We start from the raw sequence: 23,876 nt of genomic DNA on the forward strand, positions 1-23,876 counted from the left end.
AAAACGCTCCAGGTAAAAGAATATATAGAACATAGTTAAAAAGACAGTGTCAGTTACAGTACATCCATCATAATACACAAAACAGGTTTTATCATGTATGCTGAGCATAGTAATATAACGACAAGAAATTAATAAAACACTTCAGGTAAAAGAAGATATAGAACATGGGTAAAAAGACAGTGTCAATTATACATTGGTAAGAGAAGAAAATATATCAAGTAAGATTCTACAGTTAAAAGCACCCTTTCAGATGACCAAGCCTACAAGGGATCAGAGATCCAGCATGTGATCAGAGAGGAGTTTGGGGAGATAATAGTAGTATGGGTAGGGTTATGTGATACAAGGGCATAACCAGGTACTAAGAAGGTGTGATTTTAGGGAGTTTTTGAATATGGATGTGGAGGGGGCAGTGGACACAGATGGGGGAAGAGAGTTCCAATTTCTGGCAATGGTGTGGGAGTAGAGCGCTTTCCCTGCATTATTGTTAGCCTTGGTGTTGGAGAGGAGAGATTTTTCACAGGATATTAGGTACCAGTTTGCGGTATAGACAGCAAGTAGGTTGGATAATGAGGATTTTTTTTCAGGATATTTGAGAATATTGTAGGCTGTGCCCAGCTGGTGATAGTTAAGTAGCTGTGGTAGTTCAAGCCATTTTAGTTATTTTAGTGCAGCACAGTGATGGGTTCTATAGGTTGAGTTAGTAGCAAACTTGGCTATTTTATTGTAGCATGATTCTAGTTTGTCTAGGTCACATTGTCTGATTTGGGTAAAGATTGGTGCTGCATATAATAGAGTTGAGAGGAGGTGGCTTTGTGCAAGAGTGACTCTTGCTTTTTGTGAGAGAAAGGACTTATGCCTGTATAGGGAGCTTAGTTTTTTGTGTACTAGTTTTATGGTTTGTGAGATGTGAACATCAAAGTTGAGATTATTGTCTATTTCAATGCCCAGAAGTTTAGTGCGGTTAAAAGGGGAGATGGTGGTGCCGTCCTTAGATGTTATGGTAAAGGAGAGGGTTTTTTTTATCTATTAGGGGTAAATAGTAGCAGTTTTGCCTTTTTGGGATTTAGAATTAGTTGGATACCTGATATCCATTTTTCGACTGAGTTAAATGTATCTTGAGTGAATGTATATAGGGTGGTGGGAGATGGGGTGGAGCAGATCAGGGTTGAATCATCCGCATATTGTATGAGTGTGGCATGTTGTGTAGCGCTATTGAGGTTATTTGTGAAAATAGAGAACAATAGCGGGCCCAGTATAAAGCCCTGTGGGACACCTATGGTGGTTGGAAGTGGTGTAGACAGAGTTCCTTTCCACTGGACTGATTATTGCCTGTCAGACAAGAAGCTTCTGAACCAGGCTATAGTAGAGGAGGTGAAGGATAATGATGTTAGTGAGTCTAGTAGAATGGAGTGGGAGACCATATCAAATGCTTTTGTCTAGGAAAATGGCTGATACATATTTGTTATCATTCCTGTGAAGATTATATGAGTCGTGATGGATAGAATGGCTGTGGTAGTGCTGTGATGTGGACAGAAACTGTGTTGTGTGGTAGATAGTAGATTGTGTGTGCTAAGAAATGGCATCACTTGCAAGTGGATGCATTTCTCAAGAATTTTGGATAAGGGGCAAAGGATGGCAATAGGTCTGTAGCTAGAGAATTCATAAATACATTTATGATGCTACCATCAAGGGCTCCAAATATAGAACAAACAGTAAAGGAGACAATGGGCATCCTTGCCTAGTTCCCCTAGCAAACAGAAAATTCCTCTGACAATCTTACTAACAGTTTCACTAGGGCCTTGGTACCTCTATGTGTTTCTTCTAATAAATACACCCATTTCCCTGGCAGTTTTAATTTTAACAACAAAGCAAAAAAGATGCCCCCAATCCACCCCCATCATATATCCTTTTCATCATCAAGGTATATTATAGTCAATGTATTTCCCTTATTCTAGATATCCTGTATTATCATAAGTATCCTCAGATTATCAATGTTCTTCTTCCTTTAAAAAAACTCATACTAATCTAGATGCAGAATCTTTGTACTTACCTAGGTAAAATATTTATAAAGACCTTGTACTTAAGTCTGAAGACCTAAATGGGCTTGTACATAAAATGAGAAAGGGACTCTTCCCTTTAGGAAATATAAATTGTATGTCTCTGCTCCAAGAATTAGAGATACCACATGTATGGAATACCTTATTCACTGTGTGCCCTTATCTTTAATATTATTTCCCTTCTGAGTTCTTTAGCTTCAGTGGGAATCCCCCCAACATGTTTCTTGAAGGCTTCCTTCATCTCTTCAAAACTTACTGGGGCTACTAATGGTCTTTTTTTGTTCAATAATAAATTGGGATAGCATCAGCGACTGTAGACATTGCTGCTCCTCAGTCTTACTCTCCTCCTACTCCCGATCTGCTCTATACAAATCCTGATAGTATTTCTTAAATACCCTGAGTATCCCTTATAGTCCTTTCATTCTACCCTGTATCTTCATTTTGAATTTTAAAAAAAGCACTTTCAAACTTCTACTCCCTTAATCTGACTGCTAGGACCATAAGCAGCTTGGAGGATTATTTGTAAAATATAACCCCTTTATCATTAACTTTTGCAAACTAAATTTAATATCTTCGTGATCCTGAATCTTCTTCTCTGACTCGTCTAACTGAATCTTTGTATATAGAGTTAACCCTGTAACTTCAGTTGCAAGTTCTATTTTCCTTGTTTATTTTCCCTAATTTGTCCATCTTTCTTCTGCCCCATAATATAATTCTTTTTTTAACTTTTACAGCCATCCCAATTCATAAGTGATACTTCTGTCATCTGTCATAACTGTGAAAAAATATTCTTCTTCATCCAGTTTTTAAAGGCATATTTGATAACAAATATATCAGAAGTCTCCAATTCTTGACTCATTCCTACTTCCCAATTGCATTCATCGTACAAATATATTCCATATAGATGATGATTTTGTCCATTCCAGACCACTCTTTATGTTTGGATGTTTAGTAGTGTAGTATATATATATATATATATATATATATATATATATATATATATATATATATATATACACATACACGTCATTTCCCCACACATCAAACTATGCCTAATCATCCACTAGCTCCAAGTAGTGCTTATATAAATCATGATCAGTGCTCTACTCTGTTTAACAAATGAGAAGCATACATACATGCATACATACATATTAAATTCCAGTCCCCCCAGTGATAGGAGCATGTTTTCCTGACAGACCATTGCCTGTGTAAGTACTAGTTTAAGATGTCTTAACTCTGCTGTATATGGTAGATAAATAGATATTATTGTTCATTTAAACCATTAATAAGTTCTTTAAACAATATATAACAACTTCCCAGATCCACCTACTGCAAATCTACATCCAATGGAAATCCTGCAAACATCACAATCACCACACTCCTTCAGCCCATTCCCCTATAAATAGCTCCTGCAACTACACTAAAGCCCTTTTTTGTTAACTCAGTATGTTCGTCCTCCATTATGCATGGCCACCAATTTACACTCCTGTTCTTTTATTCATATTCAACATTTGACAAAATAAATAAGCCTGTTGACATTCCAGATTAAAAAGTTTCCCTTGCACTAGCTTAATTCCATCCCTTCCTCTCCACTAAGACTTTTCTATTTATTGTCTTCATTCTTATTCCTGCTTCTTCTCCCTTCCCTCCCACCACATGAATCTTCTAGTTAAAAGTTGCAAACTATAATCTCCCCACATTGCAGCCCTTCTAGAAGAAATAAGAAGAAATATGAACATGTCTAAGGAAAAGGAAGTCTGGGAAAGTGCAGGGAAAGCTGCAGGCTCAAGTGAGGTCACAGCAGATATGATCACGTTGTTGGGTGAGACTGAGGAGAAATTGCTCTTGAGGGTACTTATAGCAAAATGGAGAGAGGCATATCCCAGATGACTATAGAATAAGCATGCTACTGCCAGTGTATAAGTATAAAGAGGACATCCACAACTGTAGACAGTACAGAGGTATTGAACTCCTGTCACACTGTGAGAAAGTTCTGGACAGGGTGAGTGATTAATGATTATACAGAGTAGTGGCAAGCAACATGGGAAATGAGCAGTTCAGATTCACATTAGGATGCAACACATATGATGTTTGCAGTAAGACAGATAGAAATGAGGAAAGAGTCCAACTGGGCATTCCTACACTTGTAGAAAGTGTATGACAAGGTCCCACAAAAGCTGATTTGAGCAGTTCTGGAGTGGTTGGTTCAAAGTCCCAGAAACATTGGTAGAAATAGTGAAGACAATGTACTCTTTGACTCAATTTCGAACAGTGTTTGATCTCACCAAGGGGTTCCCAGTGGAAGTGGGTGTACATTAGGGTTCAGCTCTGCGCCCACTGCTGTTCATACAAGTTATGGACTACATTAGTAAATATGTAAGAAGGGACAGAACACTGAAGCTGCTGTATGCAGATAATGTGACATTACAGGCAGACTCTAAAGAAGACCTTTAGCAAAGGACAGGGGAATGAAATGCAAAACTGATGGTACATAGGTTAAAATGAGTACAGATAAGACAGTTGTAATGGCAGTAAATGGGGAAATCAGAAGAAACTGAGAACTGAGATAGACAGGAAAATACTGGAAAAGGTTAACAGCTTCAGGTATCTGGGAGAGTTTATTGAGGAGAAAGGAAATCTTAATGAGGAAGTCATAGCTAGAATCAGAGGGGCTGCAGCCAACTGGCGCAGAGTTTCACAGGTAGTGTATGAAAGCAGAATGCCAAAGAAGCTGAAAAGTAAGGTGTACAAAACAGTGGTGCAACCTGCATTACTGAATGGTACTGAAACCTGGGCAGTAAATGCAGAGCAGTTGAGGCATAATAATAATAATAATACCTATTTGTTAACCAAGTAAACTCACTGGACATACAATCCCTTTTTAGGGATGACTTGGGAACAATGACTGATTAAGTGACTTTCTCAAGGTTACATGGACTGATGAAAGTGAAGTCTACCACAGGAACTACAGCTTGCAACCTTAACCTCTCTGCCAATCTGTCAGGCATAATGCTAGAGGTGATAGAGATGAAGTGCCTGAAATGGGTAGTAGGATGCACACCGGATAAATAAAAAAATGAGGACATCAGAGCAGAAGACCAAGTAGATCCATTTGCAGAGAAGGTCAAAGAGAACACATTATGGTGGTTTGGGCACAGGTACAGAAAAACATAAGACAATTTGGTAAAGAAAATTTGGGACAGATAGGAACTAGGCAGGAGGAAACAAGGACATCCATCAAAGATATGGCTGGACTGTGTGAGGGAAGACCTGTGACAGTCAGGCATGACTGTTGAAGAAGGTAAGAGGTTGATATTGAATCAAGAGTGATGTGACAGCTGATATGACACCCTGACCACTTGCAGAAAATGGGAAAATGGAGGTTGATGATGATGGTGATGAAGATTTCAGCCCCGTCTATAGATCAACCTTTTTCCACCAAACACTGCTTTTACACAGACTGAAATCATTTACTAAATCTTGTCCTGCTCTTGCTTTCATTAAGCTATTTTATCAATATCCTCTGCTTCCAGTCCTAATTTCATCCCAATTTCAATTTTGTAGAAACTATAAATTGGAAAAAAAAATACACATTAAAAATACATAGAAACCCCACTCTGGAATTTCTAAAGTTGGGGTCTCTACACCTTCTTCATCAACATCCTTCAGTCTCCAGTGAAGCTGTCATGGGGACCGCTGGGGACTCGGCAGCTGGCATTGAGACAGGTGTAGGACATGGTCGAAACCATTGTATCACATCCAGTGACACAACTGACATGGCATAAAGCATGAACACAAATGGAAAGAAAGAGAACAACAAAAGGCAATAAAATTAAAAAGATGGCAGCAATAAATTAAAAACAAAAGCAAAAGAAATGATCAGTAGGTTGTGTTGCATCAATTTACACTACACTCCCTGAAATGGAAGAAATGCAATAAACTAATTGATGTCAACCGTAGGTTATATACATGCCTGTGGCATGGTTCTATATCAGTTTGTTGAAGATTCACTTCAGCAAATCTGACTTATTCAACCCCAAACCACTAAATTTCACTTCTGTGAATGTTCATAGATTTAAGTAGGGAAAGGAAGCAGTTTTTATATTATAAGCACTTCGTGGATGATGTTTTTATTTTATGGAAAGGAACCAGTGAGTCTCTGAAAGATTTTGTATATTTTATAGAAAATCATAGCACATGTTTTAAGTTTTCTTTACATTTTTCTGATCATACACCAGATTTTTTAGATGTTAATCTAACTATTAGGAATGGCTCTATCGAGACGTCATTATATCAGAAGGATTGTAGGAGAAATGATTTTCTTCACTGTTCTAGCATGCATCCTAATTATATTTATAAGAATGTACTCGAGTCAGTTTTTGAGGATATTCAATTTACATAATAACGAACGTGCTTATTTGGAAGCAAATGGGAATTTATCATTGGATTTTATGAACAGAGATTATAGGCAGCATGAAATTGACAGGTCATTAGAAGAAGTTCGCACTTTCCGTTCCACCAGTGGTAAACCGTAGTTTTGTAGATGTACATCCACTGAACCTAATGTTAAGGTTTCTAATGGAAGAAATTAAATGGATCACTGGTTTACAAGCTGATAAACCATCAGGGATTAATGTTAGTATACCTTTAAAGCCAGCCCTGAAAAAAATGGATGTTACGTCATTGAGCACATTGTTATCCTTATTCCATTGGTTCTTAGTTATTTAAAGGTACCCGCCTTTTAATTCTTATTAGATCTGATGAAGTGCAAATTGTGCAAAGCACTTATCTTTCCTTTTTATTTTGTTTTCTTTTGTATTTATATGCTTTTAACTTGTATATATTAAAGTTTATGCCATCAGCTTCTCTAACATCTCATCTTTATTTAATTGTAGCAATGTATACACTACCAAATTCAGAGTCCTCCCCATCTACAACAAACCCTATACTTTATATAGGTTCCCTTCTAAAACCTACTACTTCTCACACTTTATAAATCATCTCTTGTTACTATCTCGAAGTGTTAACTTACACCCAAATCCAGGCCCTCCCATCTCTCCCAATAACAGCCATACCTTAGCTCCCTCCACTAAGACACCTACTTCCTATCGAAACCTATTTATAATGACAATCAATACACACAGTATTTGTAGCAAAATTACAGAATTTCATGCCTGACCCTTTCAATATACCCCTGACATCGTAGTTATTACAGAAACATGGCTAAAGCCACATGTATCAGGCACTAAAATAGTTCCAACTGGTTACAACAGCCTATGTAAAGATAGACTCTAAAAGAAAGGGGGGGGGCTTTAATCTATCATAACTCCTTAACCATTGCATCCTTTCCTAAACATGTCCCAAACTTTGGCAACATGGACATTTTATTAGCATTATTATGAATAAATCATAATAAACACTTATGCATAGCAGCACTATATGTTCCCCCAGGCCAAAACATCCCTATTCTTGAAGATTTTCTATCTTGGACAACCCATAACATATCTCATAAAACTGTCATTCTAGGGGATACTAACATTAATTGGCAAAATTTAATCTTAAACTCCCCAGCTAACACAGTTATACACAGCTTGTCACATGCCCTACACGAATACTAAACAAGCAACCAAAATCCTGGATCCTAGTCTCAGATCCACACAAATATTCCAGCACTAGTACCCTCCCGGATATTATAACCACCATTTACCAGCTTTTCCACACAGAACCCCTACTGAGGTACCCAAACCCCACTCATGTAGAACATCTAGAAACTTAACCAACTTCAACCAAATAACCTTCAGTAACACCCTCAAAGCTCAGAATTGGACCCCACTAAAAACATTACCCTTAGAAGATGCTATAAACTATTTGAATAAGGTCTTCCTTGATACCCTAAATACTTCAGCCACTATTCAGTACAAAAGAACAAAACTTACTCATGCTCCTTGTCTTACAAAACCAACAAAACAAATACTTCTTTCCAGAGATGAGCCTGGAATAAATGGCGTAAAAACAAAAACCAAGCAAATGAAATTAACTTCAAACAACTTCATAACAAAGCCAAGAAATGAGTTAAAATGATAAAAAAATGATTTTTCACAACAAGTATCTAGTCAAAGAAATAACCCCTAAACATTCTAGAAATCAGTCTCTTCTCTTCTTAATCTAGGAACCACACAAAACAAACTACAATCATGTTATCATAAAATCACAAGATTTGCCTCTGGCCTACCAAACCACACACACCACTGCCAAGCCATTAAGGAATTGAAATGGTTTGAATTCCCCACTACCTTCATTACACTCAACTAACACTTGCACATGAACTAGTATGCAACCCAGAAAAGTGCCCTTCACTTCATTCCATCCTACAATCATTCATCCCCTCCCGGAATCTTTGGTCTATTAATAAGCAACTTCTAAGCATATCCAAACCCTATAAGAGAGCTGAACAAAGCTTGTACTCCCACTCCATACCAAAATTATGGAATTCCCTTCCCCTATTATACAACTTGATTACATAAAAAACTTTAATTTTTGCCCTCAAAAGCCACTTTCTTAACAATCAAATCCGTCCTTGTGCCCAGAACTATAGACCACCATAAACAAATTCTTAGATTTTTCTTACTAGTATGACTCTTTTCACCTTCAAGTAATAATTAATGAATCCTCTGAATGTCTTTGATTTTTCTACATCAGTCAAGGTATGTCAGTCGCTGTCTTGCCTCTACAATTCATTATTAGGCTTAATCCTACACTTCCCATATATTGAAGTGCATAAATAAACTGTTTATTACGAATGTATCTACTGTCTTTTTTCCCGCCATATTATGAATGCCATTAACAATGCTGTATGTGTACTATTAACACTTAAGCAGATTGTATAAAACTTTCTACTCTGTATATTACTAATCTCTAGGAAACTGTATAAAATTTTAGTACACTGCTTTTATTGAAAATATTATCTTGTTGTAAAAAATGTTGTACTGTAACTGGAGCTTTTCTCCCCAGGCCTGATCCAGTCAGTTTTCTCAGTTAGCAAATGTCAATCAATCAATCAATCAATCAATCAATCAATCAATCAACAAATAAATAATTGCCCTAGCAAGACAATGCAGGCATCCGTGTAGTACTCAGCACCCTCATAAGAATGCAGAAAAATGTTTATGTCCCTGCTGGACCATATGGGAACCCTTCTAAAATCAGTCATTCCAAAAACCATTCCCACTTGCCAGGTTTAAATTAGGAGGGATATGGAAGCTGAAAATGTGTTGATACACATCATAGATGTCACACGATGTGCTTGCTAGGCTGAAATGGGACATGTTTTTGTCAATTGCTGCTTGTCCAACTGACAATAGCACAAAGACATTATCACTGAGAGCCACATTCAACAAGCATGTGGTATTACATTTTCTCCACTGTTGGAGTTTTCCCCCCGACAAAAAAAATATTTTTTTGTGTGTGTGCATTGAAAGTGGCATTCAGAAATTTCTTTTAGCTGTTTTGTCCATTAGACAAACATTCTTGAATAAATAATCACAAATCCATTGAAACTAGCAGGGAAATGGAAGCATAATTGCATTGCTACATACTGCAGATGTCATATGACATGCGTTTTTAAGTAGCATGGCAGTACAATGCAGTCCGATGCCAATGTTTAGTAGCAGTATTGCAGCAGAGATGCACACTGTGGGGGAGTGGGGAAATTAGTTTCTGTAAATATGGCAGCATGTCTCTGTTAATGGTTATAATGGATTTTGACTTGACAACATGCCACAAAGCATGGTACTGATGTGCCATTGCTCCCCTCTCATTTAATCTATGAATAACAGCAGGGCCATAGAAGTTGTAGATGTGCAGGTGTAAGGAAGCTATCCAGGCATGTGCAGAATGTATGGTGGCCAAATATTCATGTTCCCTATTAGACAAAGGCCCTGTAGTGAACTCTGGGGCTACCAATGTGCTGCACTAAGTATGCAGTTCAAAAACATTTTTTCTGAATTGCTTCATTAGCATAATCACTGTAGTACAAACCTCATAAGGTGAAAAAGTGTTCTTCAATTGTTGTAGTAAGGGCACATATTCTACAGTATGTGAGGATGCAGAATACATATATGTGCCTCAGCAGGGGAAGGTTGTTTAACAACATACCTCTCAAACCACTGTTTGCAGGACCCAAGTTTCTCTGTCTTCCATCACCATTTTGTTGTGAATGTAGTATACAGAAGGCATGTCACTCATTATAGGTTCATAGGTTAGTACTAAGCTAACTGCCCTTCTTGGCCATTTTAAGCCTAGCCAATTACCCATGTAAGTTTCAAAGCCTGCACCTTGTGTCTGTAAGGCAAAACCTTAACCATTATGCCAACCTCCCACCCAATGTGTATGTCCTTGTACATAGTCTGCACTAATTCTATCAGTGTTTCTGGGACTTTTGTACATTCCAGGACTACCCAAATCAGCTTTTTCATACTTCCTTCAAGTCTGGGATTGCTCATTTGGACTCCGTCCTTATCTGTAGGCCTTTCTCCACTATCTGTCTCACTGACAACATTGGATTGACCATGCTACTTCCTGATCTGAATAAAAACTGTGCATCCCCTATCTTACTTTCTGTTAATTTGTCTATCAGTCATCCTTTCTTGCACTTTCTTGAAGTATGACAAGAGTTTGCTACCTCTATACTGAATGCAGTTGAGAATGTGTAAGGGAAGGAAGAAAAGCCAACTACATCACCGAACTGGATGTGAGATGATATAACAAAGGACAAGGTAGGAAAATTACAATCTCCTGCATCACCATACATGCTTAGGCTTCAGTTATATCCACAATAATCTATGAATAACAACAAATTTAATCTATGCATAACAGCAGATTGGTTGAGCTCCACATATAAATTGCACAAATACAAGAAAGTATAGACACATTTATCATGGGGTGGTGGAGTGGTACAGATGTACGGATATCCTTGTGGACCAGGAATGCCCTTGATGCCAAAGTGGTATACAGTTTTGTGTCCTGGAAGTAATCATAGGTATATAACCCCCATGAACATGAACATTTATGTCATCAGCTAGAGAAGTTTTCTCTGGCAGAGACAGTACCTATATGCACATGGATGGCACATATTGAACACATGGCTGACAGGGCTTTCTGTGAGTGTATATGGCTGGACATAATAACTGATGTCAATGCCATGAGTGGCCAAAATAGACTGATACAACAGGTCTGACAGAGGGTCACGATGTCATGATTCTGTGTGCCTGAGTAAAGGTTCCAGCTATTACATAGGCAATGATGGTCACAGGTGGTGCCACCAATACACATCATTCAACAACATGGAAGATGTCCTGTTGTCCCGCTCAGGTGACAGTAAGTGGACACTATTCCCTGTTGGAGGCCTGGATAAGAGGGTTAAACTTGGTGCAAGACTATTTATCTCTGTTAGATATGCAAAGCACCAGGTTGGTACTACCTTACAGTCGTGGAACAGTGTTGTAGTACACCACTGGCTTGAGCATTCTTATGCCAAACACCACAAAATTCTCCATACAGGCAGATCTTGGATGCAGCCATAGCATTATTCTCCTATATGTATGCTTGTCTTTATTCTTTGTATGATCTGTTCTGTGCAATGCTGGTGCAGCATTGGAGTGTCAGACTGTCACATAATGATATTTGTACACACAGGGGTTTATCACTCGGCATTCAAAGGTGCAATGGTTATGGGCTTAGCCACAATGGAGTAGGGCATGGTTAATGTTAGTGCATTATCAGAGTCTGAAGATGATGGCAGCTTCAGCATGGCACAATCTGAAGACACAGTGCCATTGTCAGAAAAAGTTGATGTGGAGGGCACACTCCCATCCACATCCACTGATACATCTGTGACACCTATGGAAGCTTTCCCATTCTCTCCACTGGATATCAAAGAACATGCCATGGCTGGTAGCCCAACACAATGTATACTATTGTCAGATATTCATGCACATTCATTGGGCAGTAGCACCACCACAAAACATGTTGACAGCATGAAGGAGTGGCATGCCTGAGAAAGCTGGTACCATGTCTCTCACTCTTCGCCCTAAATTAGTTTCATAATGCACATAAATAAGTGGATGTGCAGGTCAATGATGCAGGCAAATATGGATGGAACCACTACTATGCACAGAGGATCAACATTCTGAAGGGGCACACATGATGACGATGTATGCAAAGGCTTGCAAAGTCTGTATCACAGACTTGATTCATTGGAGGTCTTTGCAAACATTGTAGCCTCCACTGGTTCTCCTTCCTGCATGAACCAGGACTGCCATTAAACATGTGGTTGCCACTCCTCTGTTTCCACTGTGGATATTCCCCATAAATAAGGTACCTCAAGGTAATCAAAAAAACACATTGGTGCAATATCAAGGCCACATACTGTCAGTTTCTCAAATCTGATAGTGGTGCTAAGCCAAATATTTTACAATAGGGCCACCATCACAATCGTCACCTACTTAGCAGTCCTCCATACTGCACAGCCTACCAGCTGTGGATGCACAGGCCCACCTCATCCTTGCCCAAGGATGTTACTGCCAGTGTCATTGCATGACAAGGATAAAACACCCTTACCTGGGGCCATTTACAGTCTGCATCAATCCCAGTGATGGACCCATTACCACTAGTGCATCTCTGACAGTTCAGTGGTTTGCCATCTGCTGCAGCTGTGTCTCCTGGTACCAGTCCTGTGCAAGCACCCATGCATCAATCTGCCCTCCCCTGCTTAGGAAGTACCACCCCATCTCTACACATTATACTCAGATCCCCCACTCACTCAGCCTTTGACATACTAACACTTCTTAATCCCTGGTCTGTCTCACCTCCAGCTATCTAGCCACTGCTTTTTTCTGTAACTGTGTACCACCCTACCTGTGCAAATGATGACAACTGTTCCATGATCATCATTGTGTTCACTTGGTTTGATTATGTCTGTGTATATTGCATGTAACAGTTTTACTCTTGTTTTCTTCCATTCTGGTCCATGGTCGTCGACCAGATTGCACCTGCTACTGCCTTGCATTGGACTGTCCTACAGCCAGTTTCTCTCAATGACTCTTCACCTGGCACTTTATCTGTTGCTGGCTTCAGTTTGAAAGGTCCTTCTCTAGCAATCACCTACTCTATCTGTCTCTGTACACTCATGTTGGATGGCATTGTACAGATGGCAAATGTCTTGCTGCAGGGTAACCACAGTACACTTCAACACACCACTGGCAGATCCTAGGTAGCAGAAGTGGGCTTTCAACTTTCCAAATGCATGTGCAACAATGTTGAGGGTCTGTGACAGTGTAGAGATGTTTGTCATCTCTGCCATGTTCTGTGGGTTTCACATCAGTGACAAGAATCATTGCTCTTGGGCCTATCTGTTGTCACAGGTAAGATACCCTGACAGAATTCACCCTACACAAATTGCTAGCATAGGTCAGATATCTGCCAGATATGTGAATCGTGGGAACTGCCTAGATGAAGACACTGCATTCCACCCAGCAGATGTTGAAATTGAAACCCTCCTTTTGATGTACGGATATCCTTGTGGACCAGCCATGCCCTTGATGCCAAAGTGGGTGCAGTCAATTACCTCAAAAGACCTCAGGGAAATGGGCTATGTCATAGAATGCCCAAATAGTGGGATTTCTCTTCTCTGTTTCTGTAGGAACCATACATGCTCCTGCATGTTAGCAAGGACCTGGCATGCATGAGTCAGATGCCTCTAATACACTTACTGTGTCCCCTAATGACTTCTGGAAAGTCCCACAACTGAGGATGGGCAATGAGACGCATACTTTAGTATCCACAGGGACTGGTGGTCCACATGTCCCACAGGATTCCATGTGAGGATGGCACATGTCTGAAAACTGCTGTATAATGTCTCTGTCCACAAGGCTGCTTTCTTCTACATCCTTGTCATGGAGGTGGTGTTAGGGTAGGAACAATCAGATTTGTCCACGATGAGTAGAGTGACAACTTAAGTGTCACTTTTTTTGGCAAAGTTGTAGCTGGCTCAACCAGTGCCCTGAGCCGGTTCCATGAACTATCACCCCAGTTCCTCAGCCCTTCAGCTCTTCAAGTGAAAAGCCAAAAAAAGCCTACTCCCTGCTGGCACACAAACTGAGTGGCCAAATAAACAACCCTCCCTAATGCCCCACTGCACTTCAATGGAAAATCAAAAAAAAAAAAAAAAAAAAAGTCCACTACACTCGTTATGTCCTTATACTGGCATACCAACCAGGTGACCAGACAGGTACACCCCCCCAACTTCCCCAGCTCTTCAATGGAAGAGCCAAAAAACAAAAGTCTGCGATCATGTACCTGGCCCTCCTGAAATGCTGCGGGCAATCAGGTCCCATTTCTGCTCCCTGCCCCCGACCCGCCTCCTTAGCAATTTAGTAAACAAAATTATTTTTTCATTTAAACTGTAGCAATCTGCTTGATAGATATGTATCAAGTCATTACTACAACATATAGCCCTCACTGAGCACTACAGTGCTCAGGTTTAAAAAATATGTTTTTACTTTTAAATTGTAGCAATTAGTTGCTACAATCAGTTTAGACCAGACAGAGCACTACAGTGCTCTGGTTTTACTGAAAAAGAAGAAGAAGAAGCAGTTGTTATACACAGAGTACTCAGGTTATGCAATACTGACCTTTAAATGCTGGTACTGCACAAAAGCATGATCAGGAATCTAGATGATGGATTGGATGGCTGATCACACCACCTAGCACTGTTCACCAAGAGCAGATGTCCCCTTTGCCCCTCCCTAGCTATGCTACTGCTTTTTCATTGGCTATGACAACATCATACCACTCAAACTCTTAACACAAGAAATCAGGACAAAGCCAAAAATAATGAGGAATAAAGGCCCAAAATAGGGACAGATTTTAAATATTGCTCTAATAAACATAAAATTTGCTACAATAACAAGTTTGCATTAACATGCATTTTTCTGAAGGATGTGAAGTTTGAAATTCATATGTCTGTCATTATTTAGTGACTTCAATCCTCAATGATGTCCTAAAAAGAAACACAAATTTTATTTATTTGACATTTCTTGACCAGGATAGTCTGGCTGAGTTATTGCCCTTTTTCAGCGGAGGCCCGGCCATAGTTAACATATATGAAAAGTAGAGTACAGTATTAAAAAGATGGTACAAAGTTTACAGTTTATGACTAATAATGTAAAGGCACAGAGGTTATATACAGACTTATATAGTCTTATCAAGAATACAGTCACTAAGGATGTAGCTACATAGGAACATGAAATAAACATATTAGAGTAGATAGCACAGGTAGTCTAAGCTAGTAACAAGTAGGATTCACAATCACAGTTGTCAAGTAAGGAAGAGAAAAGGAGAGGGAGGTAGGTAGACAGCTGAGGAGGCGAGGTAGACAGTTAAGGAGGGTGTGTACAGTGCCAGGGCCAGGTGCTTTTTATAAAGATTTTGGTAGCAGCTTTGAATAGTTTTGGTTGCTTAATACATTTAAGTTTATTCCAAGAGAGAGCAGGGGAGGAGCTATAAAGGTTTTGTTCTATTTTGCTTTTAGGCTTGTAGATTTGAAGTAAATTTTGGTCTGTGCTTCAGAGAGTCCTAGGAGGGGTGTAGAGGGAGACAAGTGAGGAGATGTTGGGACAGAAGGATGGCAGATACAGGATGGAATGAATGATCTAAAGCTGAGAGAGAAATAGTTGGTAGGGAAATTCTAGCCAGTTCAATTCTTAAGAGAAAGTGGCGAGATTTATAGATTTGATTTGCAGCAAATCTGGCAACTTTATTATAGATATTTTCTAATTTTGTTAAAAGAGAGTTTTGAAGGTTGGTGAGGATTTGTGAGCTGTAAAGTAGGCTTGAGAGGAGGTAGGCTTTGGAGAGGGAGATTTTGGCTTTGTTTGACAGGAATTTTTGCTTCTGTAAAAAAGACCAAGTTTCTGGAGTTTTTTATGTAGTTGTGGACATGGAGGTCATATCTGAGTTGGTCATCTATTATGACCCTGAGAAGCTTACTGTTTGATTCAACTGTGATAGGTGTGTTGTTGAGAGATGAGATAGAGAAACTAGATTTGAGGTGGTTTTGGCTTTTTTGCAGAAAAAAAACAAAGTTCAGTCTTTTTAGGATTTGGGATTAACTGATTCTTAGAAACCACGTTTTTAATGGATATGAAGGATTTTTGATAATGGTGTTTAGGTCATAGAGTGTATTAGCAATGTTGATGACTGTAGAGTCATCTGAATATTGCACAAGAGATGATTGTGGGCAGGAAGCATAGAGTAGATTAGTAAAGATATTGAAGAGTAACAGACCAAGAATTGATCCTTGGGGAACTCCCATTTTGATAGAAAAGGGAGGGGAGAGTGTAGAGAGCCATTTTACAGATTGCTGTTGGTCATTGAGGTAGCCAGAAAACCAGGAAATAGTTGAAGTAGAAAAATTAAGATAAGAGAATTTGTCCAACAACAGGGGATGAGAAACAACAAAAGGCTGTAACAAATGGAAGAAGCTTTAAACAGATATTCAGATCAAATGATAAAGCTGCAAAACTCAGAGGTTGAAATGAAGAAAAGACTGGCTGAATATGAAACTGCTCAGGATGAGATGTTTCAAAAAATAATAGAATTAGAGGATAGAGCCCGTAAGTAAAACTTGAGATTGTCAGCTATACCAGAGAAGATGGAAGGAACAGACTGCATTAAATTTATGAAAGCACAAATAAGCAACTGGACTGATATTCCACAGCAGGACTTATTAGTTGAATGAGCATATCATGTGCATGCTCCAAATCTATATATATAAGAAAGCAACCTAGACCTTTAATAGTAAGCATGCAATCCTACCAGCAGAAAGAGTTGATTTTGTCAAATCTGTGGCAGAAGACAAAATACTAAAAGTAGGAGACAACTGAGTGTTTGTGGAGAATGATTACTCATTGTACACCAGGCAGCAGCGGCCTTAGGTCAACTGGTGCTCTAGGCAAAAGGGCTCCATGGCGCCCCCTACTACACCATCCGGTGCCCCCATCCTGATCTACCTACACCAAATAAACACTGAAAAAAGCACCCCTGCTAGAGTGGCGCCCTAGTCGGCCACCTAGTTGGCCTTGGAAAGTTGAGAGGTATTTCCTTGTGGACTCTGTCATGATTAGACCAATTAACTGAATACATTTCTTTCAGAGTGTACTTAGCCAAACATATCACTCAGTTAGGAAGGTCCCAAAAGCTCCCCGTGAAAAAGATTATAGTAATAACTGATGATGTGGGTGTAGTATATTGAAGATTTACCCAAGATTGGTGTGGTTTAATCACGACGGTGAAGTCCAAGTGATTAAACAAAGAAAACAGTGTGTAAATCTTCAATATACCACACCAGAGAGTTGGTTAGCACTATTATACAAATTACATTATTTAAGAAAAAAATTACTTACTTTTCTTAAATAATGCCCTTGTGTAATGACGCAGTGCTGCTCTTCTGTATTTTTCCTGTATCCTGGGGATTTTTTGATGTATTGCTCATGCGCATAGGACTTTTGTTCCCACACTTATGCAATACATCAGTGCTGTGTAAGGGAAGCTACAGAAAAGGGAAGATCTTGGATGTTGTTTTTTTTTTTTTTTTTTTAATTAAAAAAAAGAAACTGGAAGATAACCAGGTATGTTTTGTATAACATACCTGATTATCCTTGTATTTTTGTCTGTCCTGTCTGTCTCCTTAGATTGATGTCTCTGTTTTATGTCAGTTTTTTTTTAAATAAAACAAAAGGATCACAGTAGAATAATGCCGAAAGAAAAGTAAAATTTTTGTAGCATTTATTAATGTTAAAATTACTGGAAAACTGAACTTTTTACATTGGTATATTTAAATCTACACAGGACAAATGACTATAAAATCCAAACCAAAGATTCCAATCTCCACTAAAATATAAATGAAACACATTGGAGGGAAGGATTCATTACCCAGTGGTTGCCCCATCCCTGTAACAAATTGTGCCTGCATGTTAAATAGAATAGCAGCCTTGCCTCCTTCAGGACTAACCTTGGAAATTGGACTGGTATCCACAAGGTCATCCCCAGTCTAATATGTTTTGACCTCCTTGAAGTAGGGGTACATCTTGACGATAGTATTTAGTAATGCACATGTGGTCTTCAGACTTGCTTGCCTTGTAGTTCCCATGATTGTGTATTATTTATGTTATTGAAACCCATTTATTACTGATGTGGCCTGTGTAAAGGAGTTTTGATATTCTGTATGCACATTTAAGTACTAATTTTAACAATCAACAGTTTTAGAAGCAATCCATGTAAGGTGGGAAAAAAGGTCCATCTAGATGCCAAAACATTTAATATTTGAACTGTTTTAGTTCCCTCATTGTTGGCGATGATAAGAATTGACTAAATAGATGTGCTCTTATTCTGGCTACAGTGCCAGAGACCATTATTATAGTTTTAGTAATGCTGGTATAAAGCGATATAGTGTGAAAACATTCTGTGATTGTCAAATATCAGTGACCTGGTGGGTGGCAGTTATCTCCAAATAGAATATGTATTATATATTATTTCTATCACAGGAAAGCAATCTGAATTTATGTTTTAGTATTATCAACTTAATTACACATCTATGTTGCCATCAGATTCTTTTATCAGTGTGTTGCCTTTTTGTTTCTGAAATCAGTCACCTTGAGAAGAGCATGACTGCTAAGTTGCACATCAGATAATTAATCATAATTAACCTGATTCTTTGCACTTTGCAATTTTGCATCTCAGCAGGAACCTGGATATATTTTTTAAAGCACAAATCTGTTTTCCAATTGCCTTTCAGAAGCTTCTGGGTCCAAAATAATGCTTGAAGTAGTTAGGATAAATGGTTACAGGAAAAATAAAAAGTATATAGTAACAGAAAAAAAGTTGCTTATAAAGGGCTATTCTTTTACAAACAAATGGCCATTGTATATCTATGTTAACATTACAGCCACACATCCGGCATGCAGAACATCTAATACCTGCTCATTAGCTTATAAACTGGAGCCCCAACATTGTGACAGTACTAGGGAATCACATTGCAGATACATGCAAGCCATTCTTCTGCAGCTCTGTTGCAAGCAAAAAGGTATAACAACATCAAATGTACATCATTGAAAAATCAGAAAACCAAATCCACATCATAATGTGAAAACAATGGCCTACTATCAACTGACTGGTGCAAAAATTTACTAAACAGAAATTGAGGTGCATGTAGTTTTCCCACTACCTCACACTTCATGTTAAATGTTCTACCCCTGTAGCCCTAAACCAATTATATAGCTTTAAGAACAATTAAAGTCCAGAATGCATTAGAAGCACTTAGCAAACAAATGTTCACAGTTATTTAATGGTCAAAATAAAAGATAAATAATAAAGAGTGTGTTGAGATTTGTTAAGGATGTACAGATTTGCATCAAAAGGCATAAAAAGGCAGATTGATTGCACATATAAACTGCGGTTCAGAAAATATAGTTACACAGTGTTATACAGAAAGATATGGCAAGACTGTGAGATAGCACAAAATGCAGAATGATAATGAGGAATAGTGCCGTGCAAGTGATATCATAATCATGCTGCACATGATTACTGAGTATTATAAAATGTCGTAATGTCTATAATGCCACAAGGTGTTGTCGTCTCTAAATATCGAATACGTAGACAAAAGGGAATAAATTAATGAACGGAATGTGATGAGTGCAAGTGTTATGTGGCCAAACAAGCCATGATGACTCTGGCGATTCTGTTAAACAATGCCTTATATCACCATAGGTAGAATCCAATACCACTTCCTTGCAAGCTATGGGTCCCCCTGCTATGACCCAGGAAACCCATACAGTATATTTAAACTTATTAGAAACACTAACCATCCAACCCAATACCACATTTATGGATGACTTTAATTGCCCCACTATTAACTGAAAATTCTATACGACATCAAACGTACATGCACAGAGATTCCTGGATTTTGTAAACACAAACTCCCTGGACCAGATAGTCAATACACCAGCCAGGGGTGCAACCATATTGGATCTGGTCTTCACTAATATGGGAGAGTGCTGCACACCCCCCTACTGTAATGCCTTCCCTGGTAAGGTCAGACCACAAAATGGTTTCCTTTGAAGTAAAAATAAAACCTGGACCCACCCAGCTCAACTGGGAATATTCAGGAACTATTCAAATGCTAACCTCCTGCTATTAAGTGAGAACCTGGCAAAATTTCAAGCCCCTATAAACCACAAGAACACTTCTGCCTATGCAGAACTGTTCACATAAACCTTGTACAAGCATGTTAATAGCTGCATAGAGGCAGCTGTACCCACCAGGAAGAAGTACAGAACTAACTCAAAAATCAAACCACCCTGGTGGAATCACAAAATCAGTTGGATGTATAACAGGAGGAAGAAAATCATGGCAAAAATTAGAAGGTGCAGCACCCAGAAGGATAAAAGCACTCTCAAACTAAACAAACAGCTCAGAACACAAATAAAGTCTACCAAAGCCAAATTTGAAGTAAGTTTGGCCTCCCCTGCCAAGGACAATCATAAAGCATTCATTAGCTATGTCTGCAGCCTCAAAGGAAATGCACAATTGTCTGCAGAGCTCATTGTTAATGGAGCCACCTATACTGAGCCAGAAGATGTAGCAAACCTCCTAGCTGATAAATTTAGCTCCAGCTTTACTCCTCTCTCTCTCCCTCAACCTTGCCTCAGGAAATATCATGAAATATAACTCCCTCTACTATCACTAGGGAACAGGTCCTTAATGCTCTCTCTAAGATCAAGAACATTGCATCAGTGGGCCCAGACAATATTGTGGGATGCCTTCTAAATAGCATGAAACATGACCTATCAGGGCCTCTGGAATTACTATTTAACTCTAGCCTCCAAACAGGCTTCATGCCTCATGAATGGAGAAAGGCAACATTCGTTCCTCTGCACAAAGGATGGCCATCTAGAGACCCTGGAAACTACAGACCCATAAGTCTCACTAGTCTTATATGTAAAGCCATGGAAAGAGTTATCATGGAGATGATCAATAGAGATATAGTAAACCTCCAGACACTAGACCCAACCCAGTTTGGTTTCATCAATGACAGATCATGCCTACTCAACCGGGTGGACTTCTTTGAGAAGGTCACCAAAGCAATGGATGAGGGAAAAATTGTTCACACTGCCTACCTTGACTTGGCCAAGGTGTTTGACACAATACCCCACTCGGGCATTGTTGACAAACTCAAGAGGTTAGGGACAAACCCATATGTCACCGAGTGGATAGTCAACTGGCTCACAGACAGGACGCAGTAATTTAGAATAGGGGGGTCCACCTCTACAAAAAGGCAAGTCACAAGTGGAGTCCCTCAGGGATCAGTCCTTAGATGGCTCCTTTTTGGCTTTTATTTCTCAGAAATCAAGGCCAATATCGGTGTTCTCTGGCTGACTACATTTGCAGATGATTGCAAATTAGGAGCTGTCATTGAATCTCACACTGACACAAATGTTCTCCAGGAGGGGTTGACACAGACAAATAACTGGTGTCAGAGCCATGGACTAAAACTAAATGTCAAAAATGCATAATAGTATCCTTTGAGACGTCATCCATCCCTGGTAACTATCATATTGACAACATACCCCTTAAAGTTGACCCAGTAGTCAGGGACTTAGGGACACACATAGATAGTAATCTAGCTTTTGATCATTGCATGTCTACAGTGGTGACTTGTTCACAAAAAAATACCACTCAACAGTATGGCATATAAAACTTTTACGAGCCTATCTAGATGCAGAAATAGCACCAAGGGGATTACGAGTTTATGTAGAACCGGGTGTGGATATAGAAAACATTGACTTTGCTTCCAAATGGCACTCGATTCAGAATATTGCTTCAAGATTGTTTATTGAACTGTTAATTTCTTTTTATGAAGAGACACTAGTGGGTGTTAAATCAAAAGTGGATGGCTGTTTTGATGCGATACAAAGTTCCGGTGAGATGGAAGAATATAAGGGCCTATACTTGAAATATATGGAAGAAATGAAAGTGTTTGAGACTTGATGTGAAAGCCAGGAAATTAAAGAAATTTAACAGAGACTTAAATGACTTTAAAAATGACAAAACTTATACTTGGAAACAGCAAAAAAGGGTGGTTAGATTTATTGACACTACAAACAAACCAAGGCGTATTAAATATAAGAGAAACAGATCCATTTTAAAATCTACTTGTAACATGGACAATTTTGAATCTAACACTTCGGAAATGTCATCTAATGCATTCAGTATGGATACAGATAATGATGCAGGGGATGTGGTTGAAAAACAATTACCGATACATAAAAAAGTTAAATCTAAAGGTGGCCCTTTAAAAGAGGGGGCAAGAAACACGGTAAAGGAAAGGTCTGCAGCGATGGAAGAAATGTTCAGAAACTTGATAGAGAAGAAGTGAAGGATGATGGACTGATAGTAAATTTGACAAAATATCACTTAAGCAATGATGAAAAGGCAGTTTCGAATATAGCTTTAAACTATGTGCCATCATATCTCCAGTCTCAATATGATATTTGTATGGATTTAAACATTTCTCTAGAAATTTGAATTTGAAATATTTTTTTCATACGAAGGATGATGTTTCTAATACAGTATCTGGTTTTAAGCTCACAAAAGTAACTTTTATGCCCCCTTATCATCCAATGGTAAAAATGTTTGAGGATAGTGTGTTACACGAATTACATAACAATCAGAATTACTTATTTAAACATCATGGTAGTAATTTGACAGCAAAAGAAAGAGAGGCCCTTAAAAGACTAATGGAAAATAAAAATTTAGTGATACTAAAAGTGGATAAGGGTGGGGCAATAGTGATTTGGGACACTAGTGGGTACATAAAAGATGTTCAAAAACAGTTGAGAGATGGCAGGTTTTATTATAGACTGCCTTTGGACCCTACTGTTGACCACAAATGGAAAATTGATAATACCTTAAAAGAATATAAGGAAAAAGGCTAGATTACAGATGTCTTATTAAAGGAATTAATTGTAGATAATCCTAGGTCCCAGTCATTTTATATACTACCAAAGATACATAAAAATATTTTTCCCCCACCCGGTAGGCCTATAGTTTCAGGGATAGGATCCCTGACTGAACCTATCTCTGCCTATTTATAAGTACAGTTTAAATGTTTATTAACATTGGTAAGATCTAGAATAAGGGATATGAATGAATTTTTAGAATTGGTTGATGACATCCAAATAGCACAAGATTTTTTTATTTGCACCTTAGATGTGCAATCATTGTATACTAGTATCCCGCACCATGGAGGGCTTGAAGCAATAAAATATTGGTTGCTCAAATATGGGCAATATTCTGTTTAACATTGTTATTGTTTCTTGCATTTGGTAAGAATTGTACTAGAAAATAATGTATTCTTTTTGGGAATGAATGCTATTTGCAAGTGAATGGAACAGCAATGAGTACAACATTTGCCCCAATATATGCTGATTTGTTTATGTAATACCCGGATTCACGAAGGCTTGCACGGAGTCTAAGAGTAGTGTAAGACTCCATGCAGCCTTCGCGATCCAGGAACAGCCCAACGTCCGTGTAAGGGTCAAGCTAAAACGGCTTTTACACGGAGTGGGCGTGGATAAGCCAATCACCTCACTTGCAGCCAAATAGCATGCAAATGAGGCTGATTAGCGATCCAGGAAGCCCAGAACAGCCCGTGTAAGAGCCGTTTTAGCTGCAGAAATGTACTCAGTTGACAACTGAGTACGT

The sequence above is a fragment of the Protopterus annectens genome, chromosome 11.part0 (genome assembly GCF_019279795.1).
Source record: "Protopterus annectens isolate FY-2018-M chromosome 11.part0, PAN1.0, whole genome shotgun sequence".
Lineage (NCBI taxonomy): Eukaryota > Metazoa > Chordata > Ceratodontiformes > Protopteridae > Protopterus > Protopterus annectens.